We start from the raw sequence: 27,886 nt of genomic DNA, 5'->3' as shown, positions 1-27,886 counted from the left end.
TCTGAACTGAATGACCACGAGAATGCGAATCTCAGGACTATTTTCAATACGAAATGACTTCTTGGCTGCCGGTAATGTAAAGGTGTGTGTTGTAGGGTGGAGGGTGTGAGAAAAAGGGAAAGAAGCCATTGGGGAGGTCAGGAAATAAAGGGCAGAGTCTGACTTGAAGGGCTTTGAAGACAGCTTGTCCCAGCAAGAGAGTTAACAAATGTCATGCTCCGACGACTGATACCTTCCAGTTGAAAGCTTTATGAATATGATTTGACTCCTGGGATAGTTTGTGCCCTTCTAGGCTCTACGCAATTCTGCCAGCTTGAGACATACAAACTCAGTTACAACATTTCCAGGGTAGCAAACCGTGCTGAGGTGTTTACTTGAAGAGAATGGTGAATTCTGAACCTGTTATAGGTTCAAAATGCTTGTATTCTTACGTTTTGGCATTTCCAGCTGTACGAATGGTGAAACGAGGAGGCTAGTCCTAACATTAATTCCCTGATGAAATCAAGATTAAGTTTTGATAAGAAGACAAATCATCTAAGGCTGGGCTCTCTCTGAGAATTTTTATCATGTGTAGGGAAGCCCTAAGTAGTTATAAAAGGATAGTGTTGGATATTTTCAATCCAGAAGCTGTATTCAAATAATTTCCTGGGGACTCTGAATAATCCTCATGAACTTCAGAGAGCAAATCATGACATGATATTTAGGACATGGTCAAGGATGAAGAGATGCATCATGGAGGCATTATGCTGGTGACAGAAATGTCAGGATAGTCCGTGAATCTCGGCTCAGTCTGAGAAATCAGCCCGAATTTTTTTTTTTTTCCAGGAACCACTCAATACTAGATGATCTGTCAGGTGACTGGAGCACAGGAGCTAAGCCCCAGTCTCTGCTGTGGTCCCCAGCTCACTGTTTGGAGCAAAATGATTAAGGCCGTGCAGAAGTGCATGATTACTTTACAACAGCTATAAAGGGATCTGTTCATTGTCTATTATGAGAAAATGAAAGGGGGATAAGAGTAATGAATTAAAGAATAAAGTACTTTCAGAGAGGCAGTAGGAAAAAGGCAATAAGGGTATATCAGAAACAGAGGCTTGCACAGATCTGCTAATACTAATCAAGAAGTTTGCACTGTGGGGGATAACTAGGAAGGTTTGGGCTTACGTAGACTGGTGGAAAGACATCAGTAGGGTGCCATTTCAAGAATTTCAAGGATGGCGGTGCTTGTGAAGCTTTAATGGCATGGAATGTAAAGAATATGGGACTGGGAGGAATGAGCGCTGCATGAACATGACAGACAAGAAGAGTCCTTCACCCTGTGGGCATGAAGACACCCTTCAAAAATTATGAGAGATGAATGTTGAAAATAATTGGGAGGAGATTCGTTAACTCACCCATTCAACACACATGTATGCTTTCCATATGTCAAGCGTTGCACTAAACTTTAGGAATAAAAACACAAATAAGACATGATACTCAAACTCAGGAAACTTGGAATGTAGAAGAATCTAGAAGAGAGATAGGAATCCTAAGTGAATAAAGGCAGTGATGGGAACAGGTCCCATGCAGTGGGGATACCAAGGAGATGGTTAAGAGTAAACCCAGCCTCCCTCTGTAAATAAGGATCATAACTGCTCTAGCCCTTTGCCTAATTTTATCAGAACTCACCTTTCTTTTTCTTTTAGCATGGTAGACCTATAAGTTGTCTTCATCATTCTGTCCTTAAGTAACCAGGCCAGTTTATGAAAAAAATAGCATAGGACTAGGGTGCTTGGGTGGTTCAGTCGGTTAAGTGTCCAACTTCGGCTCAGGCCATGATCTTATGGTTCGTGGGTTCAAGCCCCATGTCGGGCTCGGTGCTGACAGCCCAGAGCCTGGAGCCTGCTTTGGATTTTGTGTCTCCCTCTCTCTCTGCCCGTCCCCCGTTTGTGCTCTGTTTGTGTGTGTGTGTGTGTGTGTGTGTGTGTGTGTGTGTGTCTTTCTCTGTCTCTCAAAAATAAATAAAACATTTTTAAAAATTTAAAAAAATGTAGGACTTAAAGAATAAAGCCAATAGGTGAATTAATATAGTGCAAAATTTCTATGTTTAGCCCTCATATATTTAATATATGGTTACAGAAAAGCCAGAAAGACCTATATAAGAACAACAAAAGTAATTTATTCTGCAATGTCACCATGTGATAGATGTTTGAGAGATTTGGTCAGAAAAAGTGTTTGCTGATGAACCATGGAATCTTCTATAACCTTCTTATTTATTTTTACAGAGAGGTGAATGACGAGCGAAGGCTTTCGTTACTTTTATAAATGCTACAAAATGAAGAGATATTCTGAATGACCTAGGGTCACATTATTTGTCATAGACTGAGTCTTATTTCAGCTCAGGCCAACTGATTCTGAAGCCTGGGCTCCAAACTACTAATTAAATCCTTCCCGGGGTGCTTGGTGGCTCAGTTGGTTAAGTGTCTGACTCTTGATTTTGGGTCAGCTTGTGAGATTAAGCCCCACTGTGGGCTCCACACTGTGCATGGAGCCTGCTTAAGGTTCAAGGTTCTCTCTCTCCCTCTCCCTCTCTGCCTCTCCCTCTGCCCCTCCCTCCCTGCACATGCTCTCTCTGTTTCAAAATAAAAGAAAATAAATAAAATTAAATACAATTAAAATTAAACTAAGTAAGTAAAATAAAATAAATCTTCCCTAAAAAGCACCACACAAGGAAGAGTACTCTAAGTATTTTTTTATTTCTCTTATTACTCTGTGAACTTTGTGAAGTCAGGCACTATGTATCAATCATACTTATTGGTGCTTCAAATCGTCTGCGCAAGATGATGAGGTATAAATACAGAGAAATGTTCATCCCTGCTTTTCTCCTGTGCTAAGTGTATAATTAATATTTGCTGGTTTGCATTTGTGCTGATATCCAAGTAGAGGTGAATCTGAATTGGGATATCACCCTCTTCTCTCCTCTACCTCAGTCTTCGTGACTGAGTGTTCCATTTTTCTCCATCTGGGAGTGTCTAGAATTATGTGGCGATATTGACGGAAACAGGAAAATCAATCAACCGTCAGTCAAACTCACAAATGTTTTAGCTGAACATTTCAAGACTTTCTAAAAATGTTTTCAAATCTCTCCTCCTAGTGAAAGAACAGATCTGAAGAATGGAAAGGTGGTCTTTCTCCATAAAAGAGAGCCCACTCAGATCAAAAGGCGGGCATTCAAAAGGAAAATACTCTTTCAAAGAGTATAGAAGGCAGTGCTCCAGGGAAGGACTTAAACGTTCTACCCAGCAGTACCACACTTAGGATCACAGCCACAGACTTTAGAGGAAGCCACCATTGAGCTTCTCCAGCCTCGTCTTGGAGCAATGAGAAGAAATTTTCCAAACATTAGTATTTCATTAATGGCCACTGCCACACCATTTTTCAGTGAAAGGAATGCTTTCTCCATGCAGGTGACTCCTTTCTCCTTCATGTTGGTTCAAACTAGCGTCCTTATAATGGAATGTCTCTGTTCTCTGAGGCCACTCTGAAATTCTGTCCCTTGAAACCATGTAAAGAATAGCTTTGATCTTTTTTTTTTCCTACAGATAAACATTTCAAATATCTTCAGACTAGGATTATGAAGTAATTTCTCAGTTTCTCTTTTCTGGAGGAGCATCCCTAGTACCATGGTGTGCTTGGCTCCTGAACATTCCTTCTGGAATGCGTTGGTTGCCGGGATGGAGGGCAACAATATGGAAGATATGATTTCAGGACAGTGGGACTCTCATTTTCTTTAACCTAAAATTGCATTAATTGGGTAGGAAAGAACCATTTGAAACTGTTGAATATGTTGGGTAGTTTCTAAATTAGGGGAATGAGTTCTTTAGCAGCCACAGGGATAGGAGGACCCTAGAATTTTTGAGCTGTCACTGATGTGCTATCCAGGAATCTCCTCACTGAATGTCCTCTTAATGATAGATTAGGATGCCCCTTGCTATCACAGGTCACCCTAAAAATTAGTAGCGGTAAAGCCATTTAAACTCTCCAGAATAGAAGTGATTGCAAAGTATTATTATTTTATAGTTACAGTCAGTAACCTGGTGGGCGGTTTCTCTTTGTGGTTCTGATTTCTGTGAAATCCCAGGAGAATAAGGAATCATTCAGGTGATCAAATCTTCAACCCTTCCTTTACTGCCATAGCAACCACATCTGTCTTCACTACTCAAATTAGTTAATCAATGATGGTCTCTGATTTATGTTGTTTGACAGCAGCCGTCCCTGAAGATTATTGCCTTTTTGTTCTTCTTTAGCTAATAAGCGCCCCTTTTAGAAGACAGTATTCCCTGATATAATAGGTAATGAATTATCTGAAGGACTCCTTCAACACGTGAATCGGAGATCTCATTCTGGCATAATTAGCTTGAATAACAGTTAAAACCATGTTTCCTCCCCTCCCCTCCCCTCCCCTTGTATGTTACTGATTAAGGAGAGAAACAAGTTCACAATTTCCCAGTCTCTGGAAATAGGTGATATACTTTATTTCTGTAGTGGGCAAATATTCAAAACTCAAATCAAGAAATTAAGTCTAACAAAAGACTGTTTTTTCCCCTAATATTTGAATTTATTTACACTGAGACTTTCAAATGTTACAGAAATAAAATAATACTTAGTTACACCTTTAATTAATAGACTAGTGAATAGAATAAAAGAACTGCAGATTGGTTTTCCATACGTTTTTTGGAGCATTTTGGTTTAAAACTTTTTTTTTACATCCATTCTTTCACATGGAGTCAATTACTACAGTTCCTCCAAAATTCAGTAATGTCTTTCTCTTTAAAGATGTAAAACATTTCCATCCACTTTTTTTTTAAATGTAACTCCAATATAGTTAACATACAGTGCCATGTTAGTTTCCGACATACAATATAGTGATTCAACACTTCTGTACATTACTCAGTGCTCACCTCCCATCTTGATAAGCGTACTCTTCAGTCCCCATCACCTATATCACCCTTCCCCACCACCTCCCTCCCCTCTGGTAACTATCGGTTTGTTCTCTATAGTTAAGAGTCTGTTTTTTGTTTGTCTCTTTTTTCTTTGTTCGTTTGTTTTGTTTCTTAAATTCCATATGTGAATGAAATCATACATGGAATCTTGCAAATGGCAACATTTTATTCTTTTTTATGGGTGAGTAATAGTGCATTATATATATATAGTGCATTATATCATATATATATATATATATATATATATATATATATATATATATATCTCACCTCTTTTTTATCCAACCATCTCTTGATGTTGATGACTGCTTGGGTTGGCTCTCTCACAAGCCTGCTGATTTTTAAAATTCTAGGTTTGAAGCCCCACTAGTTGTAAGAATTTGCAAAATTCAACCCCTTTGATTTTCAAAGCCAAATTTTAGGAGGATTCATCTTCCCCATATGGGCTTCCTGGTGGAAGGTCTGCCCCTCTCCCCTTGCCACACCTACAGAGTCCTTCCCTCCTTTGCACAGTCCGGCAGATCTGTGTAGCTCCCGACAGTGTCTCCACCCTTTCTAACCTCTTCAGTGTGGCCTCTTCTCTCCCTTTAGCTGTGGAAAGTCTGTTCTGCCAGTCTTCGAGTCCCTTTCTGGGTTATTTACACTGATGTGGGTGTTATCAAGTTGTATCCATGGGACGAGGTGAGCTTAGGGTCCTCTTACTCTGACATCTTCTGTGGAAGTCCCAATATTAATGGTGTTTGGGGTTATGCGTTTACCCTTGGTTTCATCTGACTTACATCTCTGTTTACTTAGTTATTTTTACTTTGTTGGTGTGGGTGAAATGTGAAGTGATTATCTTTTGCTCTTTTATATAGGGTGTGTTTGCTAGCATCAGTCTCTTAATTCACTGATTTGCATAAAAATTACCACTGGAAAGATTTAATTGGCCCCAAAATACCACTTGTAGTTTGATATACCCCACTTATTCTCACTGATGTCTCTATGCTGAACTAGAGATTTTTTTTTTAATGCGTCACTCCTTTGAGTTCTAATTCATGAACTACTTCATCGCTGAGCTTATAAGAAAGAAATGTAAATCACTGACCTACTTGAAAACTCACTTTTTCTGAACAGCTCCTTAGTTCATAATTCCCTTTGTGCCTGGCATATTTTACTTGTGTAGAGCTTGTGAACATTTGGATTATGACTCCAAAGCCTTGCCGACAAGAACACGTGAAGGCTACGTTGTCACAGTGAGGGCTTTGTGTCCAATTAGCATCAACATATGAGGGTTGCTCGATTTGTGCATCTAGAAAGCCTACAGCCAGATGGGTGGGAATCCCAGGCCAAGCGTGCAGTGTGTGCTTACATCAAGATCGGTTCATTTGTTCACGGCCAATCATTGTGTGGATGGGTTACAACAGAGTCCCTCAGGAAACCAGTGATTTCACAGGAATTCCTCACAACTAAGATTAAGAGCTAGGATGTTCCACACCCTCCTGCCCTCTTCTCCTAACTTGCCGGATTGAAAGTCTCTGGCTGAAATCTTTAGACCTTTTTCATTTAACAGTAGAGCCTCCATACCTCATGATGACTCATGGACTGTCACTAGCCCCCACCGAGATACTAAGGTACTGTGACCTTTGGCCCTACCCAAATTAATATTTGTATGCAAGGTATGTGTTAATAGGAAGTTTTGGATAGATTAGATCATTTTATATTGGATACTATTATGTTACATTACACAGTTTTATAATCAATGTAAGTACCCAGACAAGGTGGCCTCTAATCAGGTTGTACCAACTATATCAATATCAGTGGAGTAAATACAGTAGGATCCACAGTAGATCTTAGGTCTATTGTCTCAGTTTTGAAAATGTGTCAGTTCCCGATGAACAGAATCATTTTACGGTTGGGGAGAAGCTGTAGGGATGATAGTAAGAGAAACTAAAGTCTTATGAGGTTGAAATTACTTGGCCAGACTCTTAATAGCCGCACAAATGAAGGGAGGGCAGTTAGCCTTTCATAATTGATTCTGTACTCTTGTCATGACCCAGAATCTTTTCAACCCATCACTCTTGATAGCATCTCTTAATCTGCGTTGACAGTTGTGATGGAGACCCATTTCCTGTTGCAGCCTTAGATGGCTTTGGGGGGGAGGTACAGTATACCTGTGCAGGATATAAAGTTCCCCTGGAAGCTGCTCCCCCTTCCTAAACATGCTCATGAGACCCTTCTTGCAGAACCAGAGGGCATTAGCCAATCAGAGCTTATATTATCGCAGCTTCGTTTGGTTTAGCTTTTGCCTTAAGGATGACCACGATAAGACTCCCAGCCCTAACCCGAAGAATGATCCCAAGCCTATCAGGAGTGACTCTCGCCTTGACCTCACAAAACTTCAACTCCCAAGATTTCTGAGAGTCAGAATGAGCAGAGGAAAGGATACTGCTGGAACTTGGAATCACACGGACTTGGGTTTGATCCTTGCTTCTGCCATGTGCCACTTGTGAGACTTACCTGAATTCGCTTCCTTATCTATGCAATAGTGACGGTAATATCCACTGCCCACTTCATAGCGTGAGACAGGAACGGAAAGTACACAGTCTAATCTGTGACGCTTACTTGTTGCTTCATACGGGTTTGTTCCCTTTCTCTAAAACTCCTTGAATGACAGACAACATTTTAGAGATAGGATAGTAGAATTGGGGAATATTTGTAGAGAGAGATCATTTTAAACATCCTGACAATTATGCAAGTGAAAGCAAAGGCCAGATATCGTCAACTCACTAAACTTTCCCAGAGACATGGTGCATGAGATCTAGTAGGATACATGTTAGGGGGAAACAAGAAAAGGCAGTAAAAGCAAAGGAATTTTAGCTGTTGTCCAAAAGAAGCTGTCTCCAAGGAACACTGTTTCATAGTGACATTTGGAAAAATAAATCCTTGGGAGAGTGTTTCTGAGGGTTGAGCGTTCCCTTCTCCTTACTCTGAGGGAGTGTCAGCACACTGTCATCTCCAGGCTTTCTGAAAAGGGAGATAATGAGGGCCAAGTGTCTGCTCCACCCATTAGGAGTTATAGGATGCAGGTTAGTTCAGTGAGAGAAGGTTGGCCTCCTGGCAGAAGGTCAAGTTCCCTGAGCCTCTGAGGCAGGAAACTCTCTGAGGCAGCCCTACCTCTGCTAAGCACTGACCTGAGATGAAGACTGACTTTGCGATAATCCCCAGATGACGGACCCAGCCGTGGGGCTTTTTTTCTACAAATCCTAGTCTGCTCTTTTGTTGTGAGAGTTCTCTAACTCTTTTTTTTTTTTTTTTCAGGGATTGAAAATATAGTAATGGTTGATAACCTGACAAATGTCTACGCTAAGTTCATATTAAGGGAGGAAGAAATTCCAACTGGATGTGCCATTGTCTGCTGCTTTGAGACTTTTTAAATACATACCCATCAGCAGCAGGTTTTCAGGTGGATTTTTTTAAGTCTTTTAAAAAAGTGAACTCATGAACCACAAGATCATGATCTGAGCCTAAATCAAGAGTCAGATACTTAACCGACTGAGCCCCTCAGGCCCCCCCCTCCCCCCAGGTGGATTTTTATGCTGGTTTTTGCCATCATCCGTCCATCCCAACCTCCTTGGTCCCTTCTCCTGGTGTAATTATTGTAAGGGTCTTTTGTTGTTGTTGTTGTTATTGTTTGCCTTCTGGGTGTAGATTAGCCTAAGCATCTCTGAATACAAACCTCAGCTATAAGGAAAAACTTGCCCAGGGGACAGTGACTTGTGGATGTTCAGGTTCTCCAGATGGGCCGTTGACTGTGGAGTTATGCTCCCCCCAACTTGCCCTTGCACGTGTAGCTGTGAACACACACAGATGAGGGGACATTTGGTTTTACAGCACTGGCAGGACCACAGTCTTTTCTCCCCATTAATGTTTCCAAAGAGCAAACTAAGTATCTACACCAAGGGTACTAACTCCTACGTAGAGCATCTGTTAAGAGTTTAAATCACTTAGGAGCATGACTCCCAAAATAACCAACACTGTTTCCATTTGTTTTGCCATCAAATATGGTGTATTAAATGCCCACAAATGTTGTCCTGGGTTTTGTACCAAGTAACTGAAAAGAGCCAGCAACGGCTCTTTGAGAAATCATGATTTAGAATTGCTGGAAGATGCTATGAATCTTGAGCTGGCTGCTTGTTTGTTGTGTTGCTTTCTCTCTTCCCATTTTAATACCTGCGTGCATGTTGTCTTGCAAGCCTGCGCCTTTAATATTTTCCCTGTGGTTCTTGTTGAATTGTCTCCTTTTGAGCAATCATTGGAAAGCACTAGGGAAACCTAGAGAGGGAGAAACTCCGAGACAAGCAGGGATGTCATTTTTGTCCCAAAGGAAAGGATTGGAGTCTCTTATCTGTGTAATCAGAAGGCTTTTCGTAATCTTATTTTAAGATAATCCACCATGGGATCCTTGAGCCTTGGCTTGTATCAAGAGACATGTAAGCTTTACTCCTTCTTCAGCCTGCCGTGGCTCAAGGGTTGTATCAGGTAGACTACCGAGCATCTTGTGTGAAGCTTTGGTTGAGATGCCTGCCAGTTTACAGAGATCAATTAGTCATAGCGTGGGAAGAGAATTTCCAGTAGGCGCTCCAGGGGTTTATTGAATGGCACAAAGTAGGTTAAGAAGAGAAGGGAATGAGATATACAAAGGTATATTATCTTTTTAAAAAAAGATCCTTATATCACATTCTTTCTGATAATTGTGGGAATCCAAGGTATGTTGAAAGCTTCGTTGATATGCCAATGACAGCGTATTTTCAAACCTACTTTAAGTGATTTCTTACACAGCCAATTCTTTACTAAAAGGAGGCACATTTTCTTTTCTGAAAGTATTTGTTTTATGTTGTTGGAGACTTAGTTGTTGCCACAAATGATTATCTTGAAATTCACAGGGTTGTGTTTGTAGCCTCAACTCTGCAGGACCCTCAGGCTGTCTGGTCGGGCTGAGCTTTAGAGTTCCAAACCGAATTGTAAAGACGTGACGTTCAGGAAATGGGGAGATAAATAAGAATGTGTAACTAGAAAATTGCTGTATCCAGAAAGGCTTAAATCCCCACAGTTAAATAAAGTCTTGCTTTTATACTTAAAAGGATTAATACTGAAGGATGGAACGGTACTAACTGCTTCTCCTAAATGTCAAAACACTGAAAATTACTGAGAAATTAGCTGTCGCCAAGTGAGTTCCAAATCCTGAGTGGAACTGAACGCCTTGTGGTTTTGTGTCTCCAGGAGTGTTGGCACGGTGCTCAGTAGGGTGTATGCTGGGTATTCGGAAGGAGATAACAAGAGAAGGGAAGGAGAGAGGGCGAAAAGAAGAAGCCCGAGGGACAGAAGGAACAAAGGAAGCAGTAAGGGAGAAAGAAAGTGTAAAATAAATAGACTGCAAGAGAGTTTGTTTTGTTAAAACACGCGAGCGTGTGCACACACAGACACACACATCCACACAACACACAGAGAAGTTGAGGGACTTGTCTAACTCACACAGTTGCTCACAGACCTGGAACCAGAATATGGGTATATATATCCTGATACTATATCTCCTTCTTGTCTCTCAGCTTCACAGGGGAAATTATTCCACAAGCATTTTGAATTCTTTGAAAAGAATTATAAGAAAATAATGCGTAGATTGAAATGTCCTTGGAAGAGAATCCATGATTTAAGGGAGCCAACTAAGATTTTGAAAGGCCCCAGAAAGGTTATATTTCATAGAAGGGAAGAAAATATGTTGAGGACATCTGGAAAGAAATTCAAGTTATTTCTCTGGTATTTCCTTAAAATATTTTTAATTTTGCGGCAAAATACACTGGCAGGCTCACATCTTACATTCTCATCCAAATTTGGACTTCTCATCCCTCCTTAGCTTCATTTTTTCCCCCTTTTTTCTTTCTTTTTGAAGTTCCCACATCCTTCTTTTCTCTCCTTACTTGCTCTGCTTGGTTTCCAACTCTGCTTGCTTTCACAACTGCCTTCAAATTCGTTCTCACATCTGTTATTTTCCTTGTGCTTTTCCTTTGCTATCTATCCTGCAGCTCTTCCTCGGCTTTCCCCTAACCTCCTTTCCCCTGGTACTTTTCTACTGGTTTATTCGTCAGTTTCCTGTCTCTGGTTGGCATTGATCCCCGCCTTCCCCATCCCCCCCCCCCAGCCCCGCTCCCACTTTTTACTCTCCCTTCTCCAAGGTTTGCTAAGGGCAGACTGTCACTGTCTGAGATAGGACTGAGCTCTTTCCCATTATGTAATTCAGCATACCCGGAAACAGCTGTTAGGACTGTTTTGTTTCCCCCTGAGGCTCACTTTTCCAGAAAACAAAATGCTACTGGATGCTTCCATGGCGTTGGAAGGTAGTTTGCTTGGATTGGACTTGACATTTTAGGATCTGGATTTCTGATCACTTTCTTCTCAAAATCTCAACCTCGGTATGTTATTGCAGGGTAGTTTTCCTTGGGACTGTGTCGTTTTCTTTACCAAGAGACAGCAGATCAAGAGAAATATTTATACAGTTTTAATTTTATTTATTAAGGTATTTCCTGCAGTAAAAGTGACCCATTTTAAAGGTATGACTTGAGGAATTTGTGTAACATGTACAGTTCCTTAACTACCACCCACTATCAAGAGGCAGAAGGATCCCCTCGTCCTAAGAAGTTTCCTTGTGCCATTTTGTAACTCCTCTTCCTTCACTCTCCATCACAGATCTGCTTTTTGTCACTGTGGTGTTGTGGTTGAACAGATTTAAGCTGTCGTTTCTTTTGGATAAATTTCTAGGAATGGAACTGCTGAGTTGTATGATAAATATATCTTTAATTTTGTAAGATGTCGTGATAGTGTCTTCCAAAGTTATCCTTACCATTTCTCATTCTCGACAGCAGTGTATGGGAGCTCCATTTACTCCGCATCCTCTCCGGCACTTGTTACTGTCAGTCTTTTTAACTGTAGCCAATCTAATTAGTGTGGAGTCATAACTCATTGTGGTTTTTTTTTTTTTATTTCTTTTTAACATTTATTTATTTTTGAGACAGAGAGAGACAGAGCATGAACAGGGGAGGGTCAGAGAAAGAGGGAGACACAGAATCTGAAACAGGCTCCAGGCTCTGAGCTGTCAGCACAGAGCCCGACGCGGGGCTCGAACCCACGGACCGTGAGATCATGACCTGAGCCGAAGTCGGACGCTTAACCGACTGAGCCACCCAGGCGTCCCACTCATTGTGGTTTTAATTTATATTTCCCTAATGACTAGTGATACTGAACACATTTTAACGTATCTATTGCCCATTTGTATACCTTCTTTTGTGAACTGTTTGTTCAAATATTTGCTTATTTTTAATTGGCTTGTCTGCCTTCTTGAATTGTTAGAGTTCTTTTTTTTAATGCTCATTTATTTTGAGAGTGCAAGAGCACAAGCGGGGGAGAGGCAGAGAGAGCGAGGGAGAGAGAGAATCCTAAGCGGTTCCTTGCTGTCAGTGTGGAGCCCAAAGCAGTGCTCGATCTCACAAACTGTGAGATCATAACCTGAACAGAAATCAAGACTCATACACTTAACCAACTGAGCCATCCAGGTGTCCCAAGAGTTCTTTATCTATTTTAGATACAAGCTATTTGTTGGATATGTATTTTGCAAATATTTTCTCTCAGTCTATTGCTTGTATTTTTTTTTCTTAACTGTATCTTTTGGATAAAGTTTTTAGCCTTGATGAAGTCCTCTTTAGCAATTTCTTTTAACTTGTATAGTGCTTAAGAAATCATTGTTTAAGAAATCTTTACCTAACCCAATGTCACAAATATTTTCTACTATGTTTTTTCTAAAATTTGTAGCTCCTATATTTAGCCTCATAAACCATACAGACTTAATTTTTGAATGTTTTATAAGGTTGAGACTCAAAGGTTTTTTTGTTTTTGTTTTTGTTTTTTTCATACAGATATCCAGTTGATTTAGCATCATTTGTTGAAAAGTCTCTTTTCCCCCATGGAATTACCTTAGTGAATTCCATTTATTGACTTAAATTTCTGGGTCATGATGGTGCCATCACTTGCTCATGATATATTGTACTAATTATATATTCTTCATTCAATTTGGTAATAGTTTGTTAAGAATTTTTTTTTTTTTTTTTTTTTTTGGATCTGCTGGTCTTTAGTGCTCTTTTCTTGTGATGTCTTTGGTTGACCAGGCATCAGGGTATTATTAGTCTTATAAAATGAGTTGGGATGTGTTCCATCTTCCTCTGTTTCTGAAAGAGTTGGTTAGGACTGACATTGTTTCTATATTTGTTTTCAAAATGTAAAGATAAATGCAAAGAGAATGATATACTGAGTGTAGATATCCACATACCTCCCTCAACCCTTTTCATCTTTGGACTTGTTCTAGACTCTTAGGTCAAAGCAGTCATGTAGGGGAAATACATTGATCTGGGATTTTCCCAATTTGGGAAAATTTCCCAATTTCCCCAAATTTCCCAATTTGTTCCCATTGATTTGTTGATTTTTCCCAATTTCCCAGAGTAAAAATTTGTAGTTTTGTTATCTAAGATCACTTTTTTGTTTTGCAGATTTGGGAATCAAGTCAAATTCTTGACTCATGGTCATTTTCTAAACAGTCCTCTGAAATTTGGAAGAATAAGTATATCTCCGAAACGGTTCAGTTTTCTGCCAATCACGAGTTATCCCCAGGAAGATGTGGTTGGTTACTAAACACATTTAAGAAACTGACACTTGTCTGGATGTGAGTCCACACGTGTTAGAAATGGCTTTTACTCTCAAGAACTTGTGCTCTCCTCTTGCTCATTAGTAGATTGTTCTTATTTCCTTTTTTACCATCCTGACTCATCATTACAGCTTTTACCACATGCAGCCTCTGGCAGTCAAAACTCTTAAGAAGCAACAGTCTCCTTGAATGTATCTGTGTCCTTTGTAGAGTGCGTAGGGCATGATGGTTTTTGCCCTACTGTGGTGGATTTCAGAGGCATGCACATGTACACACACAGTGTGGCTCATTGTAAATTTAATCACATTTCTGTGATTATGTTATTTTTCAAATGTGTTTTGTTTATTTCAACAGCGGCACTGGTAGTGTGGGTTTAATGTGGTTAGAAAAAGCAGCTTCTTTTTCTCTACTCTCTCACATGCTAATCTTATTTGCCATTGGTGAGGGGAGCATATGAAGTCAACGCTTCATGACATTTGATAAATACATTACCGTACCCTGTGAGAAGCAACAAGAGACTCGAAAGCCTTGCTCCCTAGTGAAATAAAATCAGATTATTGTCCTCATAAACCATTTCTCTTCCTTAGGCTTCTGGAGTCATTGCTGCCATGTTGAGCATGGCTACTCTCTCTGGAACTAATGAAACTCTTGGCCACTATTTTTAATAAAATGGAAAATAGAGTTTATTATCCAAATAATTTAATTAGTTTTACGTTGAAAATATCAATGGTATGTGACAACAAAGGCACACCTTTACTTCTTTGGTGAGAGCAGATATATCTTTATATCCAGTTATTTCAGAGGTGCTGTGGAAACTGTAACTTCTCTCCCTTCTGTATTCTTCGGTGCTGAACCCAGGTTGGGTTCGGGGCTGCTGTTTCTCACCAGGCTGTGGCAGCTACAGGGAGAGAGTTCTGTGTACTCTGGCTGCTCAGTGAATTTTATTGATTTATTAAAAAAATTTTTTAATGTTAATTTATTTTTGAGAGAGAGAGACAGAGCACAAGTGGGGGAGAGACCGAGAGAGAGGGAGACACAGAATCCGAAGCAGGCTCCAGGCTCTGAGCTGTCAGCACAGAGCCCGACACGGGGCTCGAACTCACGAACCATGAGATCATGACTTGAGCGGGAGTCAGATGCTTAACCGACTGAGCCACCCAAGGCGCCCCTCAGTGAATTTTATTTAATGATCTAGTCATCAAAAAACTGAAAACCACTTGATGTTTACTAACAGAATCTCTGAAGCTACAATAAGGAGAAGAAAAAAAGTGAAGGGCATTCTATAATAATATAGTGGTAACATTTAGTTTTCCAAATGAGTTAAAACGCCAGCAGTGGTAACGTTGTGACCTTTTGGATGAAAATATTGTCATCTTCATTCTCTACACAGTATCACTAGGAAGCCAAAAGTGATGAATATGTAAAATAATAAGTTCATTCTATTTACTTAAAGCAGCTCTTTCAAGTATTATTATTAGGGGCACCTGGGTGACTCAGTCGGTTAAGTGTCCTACTCTTGATCTCAGCTCAGGTCATGATCTCATAGTTCGTGAGATCAAGCCCCGTGCCAGGCTCTGTGCTGACAGTGGGGAGTCTGCTTGGAATTCTAAACAAACACACAAGTAATAAATAAACTGAAAAAAAAAAATCATTTAAAGTAGTAATGTTAAACGGAATTAAAGAAAGAAGAAATTCAGTCATATCCTTAAAGTGAACCCAACTCTTCGCCAGACATACCTTGATTGCAACTCTTAAGTATACATGATAGAGAGAGGAAATAAGTGTCGCCAACCCAGAAGAGTAAATGATGTTGGGTTATGTTTTAAAGCTTAACTATAAGTTTTGATAATCTTGGTTACGTTATTCTGGGCTCTTAACCTGTCCTACAGAGGTATAATATTTTACAACGGAGAAAGAGTAGAAGGTTATACTGGTATTTTGAGGTCTAGTATTCCTTGAATTCTTAATTTTACATCAGTTCCCGATTATCCACAGGGATGGAAGCTGGGCTGGATTTTTCTAAGCAGTTGATAATTCCAAAATCAATTGCATTTGCCTGGGGGATGAGGTAAAAGAGGTCAGCCGAAATATATAGCCAAGCATGCACATGAGGACACCAAAAACCTCTGGCCCTGACCTTGACTTTGGCCTTTTCTCAGTTCTCTCGGGTGCTGATGGTTAAGTGTTATTGAAAAGAAGGTTAGATTCTTCTTCTCTTCAAAGATAACCACACACATGACTCACATGTTGAGTTCTCTCTCCAGTCACGGTGAAGGCTTTACAGTGGTGCCTCTATATCATCCAGCCCATAGCCCTGGAATTGAATTTGAGAATGGGAGAGCGCATGGCCACCTCAGGGACGCTGGTGACCAGGCAGAAGTAGAGACAGTCTGTTTCCAATTGTGCAGGTTGCTTTTTATTTAGGTCCTTTGTACATCAGTTTGTACTCTTTAACAGGGATCATCATACTTGCCTTGCCAATGCCGCATGCTAATGAAAGTTACATTATTAACCTAAGATTTTCTTTTTTTAATTCCGCACTATAAAAAAAAACATGCTGCATAAAAGTTTTCATTTGCTTTTCAAGATAATAGGTTCTGTATTTTTAGAGGAAAGGCACTGCGTGAATTTAAATGCACATCATGATATACTTCAAGGCTTATAATAAAAATCCTATATATGTAGCTTAATTAATCTACCCTAATTAGCCTGATGCTGCCTTTTTACTGCACCCTTGTACATTCAATATGTTACTTATTTTATTTGAATAAGACTGACCTGAAGGCATAACTACAATGCTGTCACTTAAATGCAGTTCTTCAAGTAGAGGTCCTCAGTGAGAATTGTATTCTCTTAGGTAGAAGAATGACCCAACTCCCAGGGTAAAGCCAAAAAAAGAATGGCCTCGTGCGTTGCTCTGCACAGTGTATGTAGGTGAACGAAATCAGCAGGCTTCCCTTTATCCTACGTGTCCATAAAAAGCTTTTGAAAGGTCAGGATTCTAGGGAGACTTCTTTGTTGCCGGCATCTCAGTTTTCCCCAGGCTGTCCTTGGCGGATGTATTTATTGCCTTTCCGCCGGGTAGCAATAAGGTCACACTCTCTGGGGGGTGCGCAGGAAACTGGGACAGATGGACAGAGCCAGACGATGGATCAGAACATTAGAGAATAGGGCCAGGTAAACAAGGAGCGGGCGTTACAGAGAGAAAAGGACCAGCATGTCTTGTATTATAATTGAACTGCCTTTCCAAATCAATGGGTGGCTCTGTTTAACGTCTCCCACATTTATACACTGGCCTCCATTCCTACTGCTCTTCCTTTAGCTTTAATTACAGACTTCAACGTGTTAACTCTAAAGAGGAGACTTCAGGAGGCAGGAAGAAATGTGTGAGACGCCTGGCGTCTGGGGATCATAATGGGCCACATCAAAGCCCTGTAAAAGTCCCTCTATCACCCCATTGTCACAGCACTGGTGTTTGTGAAGAAACAGAGGAGGGTCTCCCTCACTGCTCAACCTTAGGTTTCAAAACATCCTTGTAATATTGGCAACTGTGTTTTTACTTTCGCAGTAACTGAAATGCAGGTCGGTCGCCTCTTCCTCTGTTCTAAATTGAAGGTGGTATTTCTGAGTTCAGCAATTTGTATCAAAACCCAGGCTGACTGGCTTATGGAAGAGCTTCTCTTGAAGGGCAAACATTGAACATTATTATTAAAATGTTAATTTCTATTAGGACTCCATAATCTAGGCTGGCTGATTTTTTTTTTTTTTTTTTTTTTTTTTTTTTTTTTTTTTTTTTTTTTTTTTTTTAAGCACAATTCACTGTATGGATTTTCTTTTTTGGTGAAGCTTTGTCTGGATTAAATCTCAGGTATCCTGTGGATTGCCTCACTTCCCTCTGCAGCCTGGTAGGGAGTGGGACCAGCTGGTGTAATTCAATTGACCTCTTTTACACTGTTTTATACTCCTTTTTTTTTTTTTTTTTAACATGAACTAGCTGTACATAACAAATTTTCTATGGAAAAGCTTTTGTTCCTTTAACATGCAGGAGTCTGCCTGGGGCTCCATGAGGTCAATGTTCATTCGGTTCATGGCCCTGATCCAAAAATATTTTTTAAGCCCATCTATTCTTAAAAGAGAAAAATACATACCACATACACACACACACACACACACACACACACACACACACACCCTATAGTTTCATGCTTCTGCTTTCTGTAGTTCTATTACTATTCTTAGATAGGATTTCTTCTCCAAAATTTAACAGGAATGTTTGAATATACTCAGATCTTAAGAATATGAGTGAAGGGTATAATTTGATAAGGCTGAAAACAAACAAACAAGAAAATAAAACCTTTTGGTTTTATTCTTTGTTTTGTTTTGTTTTGCTTAATTATTAATTTTATTTTGAGAGACAGAGCTTGCACAAGCAGGTTAGGGGCAGAAAAAGGGGCGAGAGATTATCCTAAAAAGGCTCCGTGTGGTCAGCACAGAGCCAGACACGGGGCTTGATCCCATGAACCATGAAGTCACAACCTGAGCCGATGAGCGTCAAGAATTGGACACTCAACCAATTGAGCCACCCAGATGGCCCCCTATTTTGTTTAATTCTAGAAGACGTGTTGGAAGGAGAACATTAGCAGTAAGGACACATGCTAATAGAACCTGTTAAAAATTAAACTGCCATTACAATAACATGCTTGGTTATAAACCGCTTTATGTACTTTCAAATGTACTCCTTTAATCTTCTGAATACCATATACGTCAGTACAAAACAAGCTTGTTTCATAGCCTACAAATAGTATAAGCATTTGGTATAGTGAAATCTTACAAACACTTCTCTCTTTGGCTAAGTTATGTAACAGATTGAATGCAGGTCAGTTATTTAGCAGAATAGATGATCAGTTATTATAAATCTTGATCTTTTTTAAAACAAAAAGCATACACCAAGCTGAGAAAGAAATTTACTTACAGTAAAATAATAATGGCATTTGATTTTTTCTTCCATTGCCAATTACCCAATATCTTTGTTGCTGCAGAATAAACCAAAGGTATTTTCTTTTACCAGATAACTTAATAATTTCTTCCATTGGCTCTGCAAACTATTTATAACTACCCTACCCTCATGCTAAACAAACAAACAAACAAACAAACAAACAACAGAATGGAACTCATGAGTGGAAGAAAAACCTGACACTTCCAGTTCAGCTTTGGTGGAAACTTCCTGAGATCCTAAAGCCGACAACCAGCCATCTTCTGGGTAATAGGAATCAAATACTATCTAAGTTCTAGGTGAGTGAAAATTAAACTCTTCATGCTGAAATTTGTGCTGATTGGGTATCCGAATATATGACCTTTCAAATATCAACTTTGTTTTCATCACCATGGTTTCCATTGGAATATCGATGATACTTCTCATTCCAGGGTCACCACTATCCAGTTACTTTATACTTACAATCTCATCTGTTTATATAACTGGCCTAAGTAGAATAGAATATAGAGAAGGTAACAGGTCACAAAATGGTCCATAATGCTTTGAAATGTATCCTGTTAGCTATAGCATTATGAACTTGCTATTTGACTGCTTTTGACCTATAGAAGTGGCATTCTCCTAGATCACACCCCGCTATTTAATGGTTCAAGTTAAGAAACTACCCACTGAGTGCTAACAGGACAGAGATTAGTGTTGTGATAAGAGCATGAACTGTGGAGTAAGTCAGTCCTATGTTTTCCTCCAGATTCTGGTCCTATGACTCTAAACTTAGGCCAAGTTATCCACCTTTCCTGAGACCAGATTTTCATTGAGAAAACAGAGATAACACGACCTACCTTTCTCTGCTATTTAGAGAATGAGAAATAATACATGAAAGGAAACTACCATAGTATGTAGGACTTTATATATAACTAATAAAGAAGATTTGTTTTCTTCTTATTTTTATTTATGTATTCCAAACACTGCTAAATATAAGAGGTAGGTAACGAATTGAAAACTGAATTCATGAAAATCAGTTTGAATTTTTAAGAATGTAAGCATCTCTCTCAATAGATAGGTAGAGAGATAGGGAGATGTACCTACGCATCTGTCCACACTTGCACACATACGCACATACGTGCAGATACTGTTTTAAGCCTTTTAAGTGGATGCTTTCCTAAAATGACTTAGCACGTTCATGACTTGTTAAATGGACGAACCAAACAAAATATGAACTTTCTCGAATGAATGAGACATCGGAACAACTATCCATTCTGCCTTGTATGGAGTACTGTGATGCCCGCAGGACCTACTGGGCTGTGGTAGATCTTGCTCAACTTCCAGAATATTGTGCTTTTTATTGGCCAGTTTTAGTATATTTTCTATTTTCTCTACTGTCGTGGCCATTATTTCTCTCTGTTCTCATTGCAAGTCCTAACCCCCACTTACTTATGGCTTCTAATATTCTTTGGATTTAGAAAATAGGTCACTAGGCCTGTCATAATTTTAGGTAAAGTATAAAAGCAAATAATCTTTGAAGTTGTTGGTACAAGAAGCTCTCCTCCAAAGCACAGCGGAGCGTTCTGGTGCTTCTATCTTGTGATTTAACTCACCGGTTCTGTTATGTTTCAAATAGGTGACATTGCCAGATAGGTATTTGTGGATAAGTGAGATTCCAGAGTAAGGAACCAGGGATGGTAAATCTGATGCAGAGCTAGTAGAAATTACCAAACTATTCCATTTTAATTTGGAATTCTTTCTTATTTATTTTTTCCCTTCGCAATCATTGAATCCTTCACTATTAGCCTTGGGTGGATTTAGCAGTTGAATCACTGATAGAGTTATATTACCTCTAGGTTGGCAGAGTCTCCCTCACTTTTCAGTGCAGCTTCTGATAGTGCCTATAGGGATGAAAAGCTTAGCTACTTGAATATTTGGCTCGTTATCTATATATCCCTCTTACATTTTGTCCCTAAAAATAAGCTCCACCATATAAATTCAAGGTAGAGCAGTGTGTAACATAAATTGAGGCTCATTTTTCATTCTAAACCTTGAAGTGAGTGTTAAATATTTCATAGTCATGATATTTTTAATTAAAAAAAATTTTTTAACGTTTATTGTCAAGAGACAGACAGAGCACAATGGGGGAGGGGCAGAGAAAGAGGGAGACCCAGAATCAGAAGCAGGCTCCAGGCTCCACACTGTCAGCACAGAGCCCCATGCGGGACTCGAACCCATGAACTGCAAGATCATGACCTGAGCCGGTCAGTGCTTAACCAACCCAGTCACCCAGGCGCCCCATAGTCATGATATTTCTTTTTTTTTTTTTTTTTAATTTTTTTTTCAACGTTTATTTATTTTTGGGACAGAGAGAGACAGAGCGTGAACGGGGGAGGGGCAGAGAGAGAGGGAGACACAGAATCGGAAACAGGCTCCAGGCTCTGAGCCATCAGCCCAGAGCCCGACGCGGGGCTCGAACTCACGGACCGTGAGATCGTGACCTGGCTGAAGTCGGACGCTTAACCAACTGCGCCACCCAGGCGCCCCTCATGATATTTCTTAAATGGCAAAATTGGACATCAACTTTTGTAAATAATATTGTAGAAAAATTATAGTCCTTGTAGCCCTTTATAAAAGTAAAAATTTCTTTATTAGCTTAGCTGATTTAGAATTAGGTGTTAATTTCTTGGGTTTGACATTAAAGTACATTTCAAACATCTATGTGCTTAGTGCATATTTATTTATTTATTTTTAATTTTTTAAATGTTTATTTTTGAGAGATGGGGGGGAGTGGGGGAGGGGCAGAGAGAGAGGGAGACACAGAAGGTGAAGCAGGCTCCAGGCTCCTAGCTGTCAGCCCAGATCCTGATGCAGGGCTTGAACCCCTGAACTGTGAGATCACGAACTGAGCCAAAGTTAGAGGCTCAACCGACGGAGCCACCCAGGCACCCCGCTTAGTGCATATTTAAGTGCAACTGTCATGAGATACAGTAAGGAATATCACTGCTCATCAGCTCAATTTCTAGTTGACTTGGACTTGTGTTTCAGTGAGCAGTAGATGTGTCAGATGCCTTTGAAAAGCTGCTCCCTCTAACCGTGAGCTAAGTAGCACCTTCTTTGGCTCTACTGAAACTGCAAACCAGAAATAAGGTTCCATTTTTTGCACCCACATGGTTGAAGCAGTTTTAGGAGGTATGACTGTGTTGGCATCAGGGTCTCTCAGGTCAGATGACTCCTGATGCACCTGCTCACATGGTTTTGCGGCTCCAACTGGCCAACTTCCCCTCAGGCTCTTCTCATTGCAAATCCAATCCTATTAGTTGTTTTCCCTTTAAAAAACAAAGCATTACTCTTCCTTTTTGTCCTGAAATAAACTCATTAAGGAATTTATGATAGCCTTCCAGTAAATGATTTCTGTTACAGGCAGTTTAAGTATTTCCAACGGATCTTGTCAGATTAGCATAAGTAAATCAGAATTCATCATCTTTCTGGATTTAGAGTTCCTCTCATGAATGATGGTTTAAACAGCCCCAAATTCCATTAAAAAGAATTATAGCCATGTGATTTCTATTAATAAGGCTTTCCCATGTCTAAACATAGAGTAACCATCAGACATTATGATAGCAATTTTTTGCATAAAGTTGTACATTGTTTACAGAAAATGAAAGTTGAGATATTGGAGGAAATGATGAATTTCTAGAGCATGTAACGCCTGGTCTTACTTTTTATCATTACAGAAACTATTCAATGTACCAGATTCTTTAGCTAACATTGTTCCTGCCTCTTCCAAGTGCATTCTCAATTTCACACTCTTCCTCATTTTTCTACTTGATGAATAAATGTGCACAATGTATTACAGGCAAGGCTCCCCCGCAGAAACACTGGAACTCAGAATGTTACGTTATGCTGTTTAAGATCTAAATCCAGGGGCGCCTGGGCGGCTCAGTCGGTTGAGCGTCCAACTTCGGCTCAGGTCATGATCTCACGGTCTGTGAGTTTGAGCCCCGTGTCAGGGTCTGTGCTGACAGCTCAGAGCCTGGAGCCTGCTTCAGATTCTGTGTCTCCCTCTCTCTCTCTGCCCTTCCCCTGTTCATGCTGTGTCTCTCTCTCTGTCTCAAAAATAAATAAAAACATTAATAAGAAAATTTAAAAAAAAAGATCTAAATCCAGCACACAAAAGCCTATTTAAATCAGAATGCACTCCGGAATAACCATTCTATCAAACTTAGTCACCTTGGAGAACATTATTTCTATGAAAAGATAGACTTCTAAATTAAATGCAACCGACAAATCTGGTCTTGGCTGAAACTCTGTGGCTTTGAGATCTGTGCCTTGAGGAGATGCCCACAGATCTGGATGTGTGATTGCCATGGCCCTGGGCTTGCTACTGTGGAGGAGATGAGGCATTTGGTAAGAGCGTAATGCCAGGAATTACAATGAAGATAGAAAGGAAATAGAAAGATAGAAAGGAAAGATAGAAAGATAGAAAGGATTTGAACTGAGGGAGGAAGAATGGAAAAACAACCCCAAAGGAGTTCCCTTCCCTTCCTGTCTGCCTTCCTGCCCTTTAGCCTTTCTGTTTCTCACTTTCTAGCTCTTTCAAAATTATGGGGAGTTTATGGAGAGTGGAGAAGAGCAATGGCCCACACACTGTACCCGCTGGAGGATGCCACGCCCTCTAGTGGCTTCCTTCTCTTTTCCTCCTCTGCCCTTCAAGACCTCACCCCTGAAGTGACTGGTTCAGATGAGAAGTGGGTGGCGAGGACTGAGCGTGTGTGGAGAACCTGCTCAGTGTGCTGTTGAAGAGGCCCAAAGCCCAGGAGCAACAGGTTTGGGAAGGGGAGTCCTTTGTCGGGCTTTCTGGGCTTACAGATCTCGGCAGTTCTGGGTAGGGTGCTGTTGCTTGCCATTTTGGACACAAAATGAACGGATACTCTCCAACTCAAGAATTTGAGGTCTGATTTTGCCTTTGAGGTGGGATTTAATGAATCTAATGAAAAATTGGCACTTTGACTACAGTTCTTTTAAAGACCCTGATTCCTAGGCTAGATATAACATCTTCAATGGAAAGAAAGAAAGAAAGAAAGAAAGAAAGAAAGAAAGAAAGAAAAGTAGCAAAGCATAGGCATTATTACTTCAAGTGGATGTCCAGATAAGACTACGATTTTCGCTTATAGTTTGGGGACACTCAGAGGGCCTGCCTTGTGACAAATGGGACCACACTCAAAACATTGCAGGTTAACTCTGTGCTCCTAGAAAGGGTCAGCTTAGATTTGTGGTTTGAAAGGATTTGAATCTCAATTTGTTCATTTAATAGTCTGTGGCTAATTAAGTGACTTGGTTAGAAATCAGCCCTCAAGAGCTTAAGGTCAAGGGTTTAATTTCCCTGTGGACCAGTTTATCTTCTCTTGTTTCATGGCCATCGATTACACTCCTGATCCCTACGCAGGTGACTTACAAAGTTATGTTATTGATTATGGAGAATTGGGTATAAATGAATCAAAGCAAAGCCATTACTGGAGCCAAATGATTGTATGTAGTTGGCAGGTCAAAGTGCCACGGGAGTCACGATCGGAAGTTTGCTTTTGGGCAGAGCCTACATCAAAACCATTCTTTGTCACTTTATGAGAATGTTTGGGAGAGATGTTTCACTCCTCTGAGTCTTAGTTTCTCCATCTGCAAACTAAGGATGAAATCAGCCTCACAGGGAAGTCAGGAAGCTTATCAAGATGTCAACTGTAATACACAGGGTGGAATACAGTCCTTGTTTTCCCTGGCCTGGCTTCCTTGGGGTATGTTTTCTCCCATGCACGATGCCCCAGGACCTCTTCCCTTGTACTCACTGCTGCAAAGGGCTCCACTGCTCAAGCCCTGTGCCCTGCCCTGGTTCGGGCACCTGCTGTCTCAAGCCATTGACCAGGAGAACTTGCCTGTGAGGGCAATTTGTTTGATGATTTAATTTATCTAATAGCACTTTTAAACTGAATGGTTCTGCGTGGTGGGAGTTATATAGCACAAAGAGAGGACGGAAGTCTCACAGAAATGTACATAAGAGATAAAAAGGCCTATTCTATTGGAGGGAATTACATCGCTGGGCTCAAAGCTGCATCCGAATCTCCTCATTTCTTCTACATTATCAGGGCTTTCCGGTTAGTTCTAGTCCTAAAGTCGTTTTCAAGTTTGTGCTCCTGAGGACACATTTCCTCATTTGTAAATTTGCTCATCTTCTAGGTAGCGGGGTTGCAAGTAAGAGGGACCATAAAAAAGACTCGGCATGCAAATTATAAATAAGATCAATAAAATATGATGGAATGATGCTTTTTAATTCTCCTTCTAAGATTATTAGCTCTTTTTTTGGTGGAGGGAAAAATGCAAATGTGATGCTAATTATGAACATCCATCTGTTATACTTAAAGTACCATAGAAAAAAAGCCTGAATTTAAAGCTGTCCCGCTGTACCTTGCCATCTTTGAAGACCCATTTTGGAGAAGCTGTTTGTCTTTCAAACAGACTCTGCTGTCCTCTAAGGTAGCACGTTCTCTTGAAGGACGCTGAACTGCCATTTGAAGAGGCCAGGTTCTTCTGACTGTACATTTTTTATTCATTTTATTCTGCAGCAAACATGCGGGCTGTACCAAATATGTGCTTACTAGGTGATTGAATAACTCTTTGGAAAGCCCTATCACGTAAATTATAGAAAACAAGTACTATGTAATCACCAACCCCTGAGTACTTACTCAGATGATTTGTCTCTTTTAATATTCCAGCTGGCAGGGATTCCAAAGAATGCTTTAACAAAAGTTTATTTACATCTTCTCTGCCCTGGGCCTGGGCACTGTCCTGTTAATTTTGGTAAGGTCCAACTTAGTAGCTGGGTGGGTGAATAATCTGACCTCTCTCATCTTATTTAAAAAAAAAAAAAAAAATTTTTTTAACATTTATTTGTTTATTTATTGAGAGACGGAGAGAGGCAGAGTGTGAGCGAGGGAGAGGCAGAAACAGAGGGAGACACAGAATCTGAAGCAGGCACCAGGCTCTGAGTTGTCAGCACAGAGCCTGACACGGGGCTCGAACCTATGAGCCACGAGAACGTGACCTGAGTCAAAGTCCGACGCTCAACCGACTGAGCCACCCAGGCGCCCCTCATCTTATGGTTTTATTTTTTAAAAAATTTTTTTTTTCAACGTTTATTTATTTTTTGGGACAGAGAGAGACAGAGCATGAACGGGGGAGGGGCAGAGAGAGAGGGAGACACAGAACCGGAAACAGGCTCCAGGCTCTGAGCCATCAGCCCAGAGCCTGACGCGGGGCTCGAACTCACGGACCGCGAGATCGTGACCTGGCTGAAGTCGGACGTTTAACCGACTGCGCCACCCAGGCGCCCCTCATCTTATGGTTTTAATTGGCAAAACAGGAAAAGTTATTTTCAGCAGGTCTTTACAAAGCCCTGTGTCAAAGAACATCTCCAATTACTGTTAAATCCCTGAGTCTGTCCCCTAACCCATTTTCGATACGTGATGTGACATCATTAGGCCTAGAGATAGAGATTTGGAAGTTACTGATGTAGAGGTACTGATAAAAGACACAAGAAATGGTCTGCTTTTTGAAACAGGAGACAGAGAGAGAGTGGCCGTTTAGGAACAGAGCCATGAGGGCCAGCCATGATTGAGGACAGGAGTCTGTGGGATGAGACCCCGAGCTGCCCTCACAATAAAAGCCAGGGAAGGAGTTTTCAGAAGGAGAGTGTTGCCAATAGTACTAATAATGCAGAGAAGTCCCGGACGGTGACACAGCAAAAACTCTCAGTGCAAGAAAAGAAATTGGAAATGGAATCCCAGAACTCAAAGACACCTCTGAGGTCTTTAATTCCAGCCCTTGCAGTGTTACGCACATACCGAAAAACTGAGGGCACTTGGGCAAAGCCACAAACAACTGATCAACCCCACATCTCACATCGGTTCTGTCTCTGGATTCCCAGCCGAGGGCTTCTGTGGTTTAACTGCGTTCCTTGCCTTTGTGGCCGCTTGGTGCCCATTCCAACCCTTAGCATTTCCAAAATTTGGGTTACGATGATATTTTAACGGGACCACAGATCTTCGCAGAAGATTTCTCTCCATGTGGAAGCATTGGTGTTTTTGTTGTTGTTGTTAAAATTTGTCTAAGAGCTTCTTACATTGTAGAATGTACTCAGAATTTCTTAATGCTTAGAGATGTGTTTCCAAATAGGAAATAAGAATTTGGTGGGGGGGGGGGGAGTTTTAAACAGTTTAGCAGTATGCTTATTGAAATTTTCAAGCCTTTCAATGTTTCTTCAATGACTCAGTTCTCTTCCTCAACCATGGAAGACTATTTGATACTTACTCCGTCCCCCCCCCCCCCGCCAAGAAACCTAAATTTGATAAACGAGAATATTTAAGCAAGGTATTAGGAAGGGGATAGGTTTTTCCTCCCATATCAAAAGTTTCAACTGGGGAAAAAAGGCATAAAATGAACTACCCTAGACCTACCAAATTTCTATTTCAGTCATATTTTAAGCTTCTGTGGCATGATGGGCTCAGATCCTTTTTTCAGCCTTTTTAAACTTCTGATTAAATGATAGCCTAATAACCAGTGTGTTTAATCAAGCAGCTATCAAGCACCACAAAGGGATGTAACTGGAGAGTGTAAATAAAATTAAAGAAAGGGTTCAGGTATCCGCCCTTTATTTTTGAAACAAGAGTACGTAGTGTCCCCCCTCCCCAAAGCTCTGATTTCAGTAAACCCGAGAGAAACTGCGGAGTTGACAAAATCTGTCCTCAAGCCTGTCCTCCTCCTCCACCCCTTATGGTCACCTCTCCTTCGTAAGGTGTGCCACATCACCGTACTGTCTCTCCAGGTTGTTTTCTCTAAAATATCTCATGCCAGTTAGCCTGTGGCTTACGTGGTCTCTGTCCCTTCTCTTTGAAGCCATGATGAGACTTCGCCCCTTCAATCTCTGTGTATGTTAACTGACTAATGTGAAACGAGTTATTTAATGAGGTTGGACTGGAAGAGAAGTTAACCACAGTTACCCACTGTAATGACGTCTAAGGAAATCAGGACTAAATGGGGAGTTAACACCTAGAATTACACCAATGACAAGAATACTAGTAGCAGAAACACAGGGGCTAGCAATTTATATTGTAATAGCTCTGTGAAGCTATTCACTTTTTGGATGAGGAAACTGAA

General features: G+C 40.5%; 1 protein-coding gene and 1 long non-coding RNA gene across 4 annotated transcripts in view; both read left to right on the top strand.

Annotated features, from left to right (window-relative positions):
* Nucleotides 1-27,886, top strand: part of LHFPL6 (LHFPL tetraspan subfamily member 6) — a 251,259-nt gene that overhangs the window by 130,678 nt on the left and 92,695 nt on the right. The gene's annotated exons all lie outside the window — the stretch shown is intronic.
* Nucleotides 5,219-15,159, top strand: LOC123596339. The gene is made up of 2 exons (XR_006711665.1): nucleotides 5,219-11,428; nucleotides 13,553-15,159. It is a non-coding gene; the product is annotated as an uncharacterized LOC123596339 (long non-coding RNA).

The sequence above is a fragment of the Leopardus geoffroyi genome, chromosome A1 (genome assembly GCF_018350155.1).
Source record: "Leopardus geoffroyi isolate Oge1 chromosome A1, O.geoffroyi_Oge1_pat1.0, whole genome shotgun sequence".
NCBI lineage: Eukaryota > Metazoa > Chordata > Mammalia > Carnivora > Felidae > Leopardus > Leopardus geoffroyi.
This window is presented reverse-complemented; position numbering and strand designations above follow the sequence as displayed.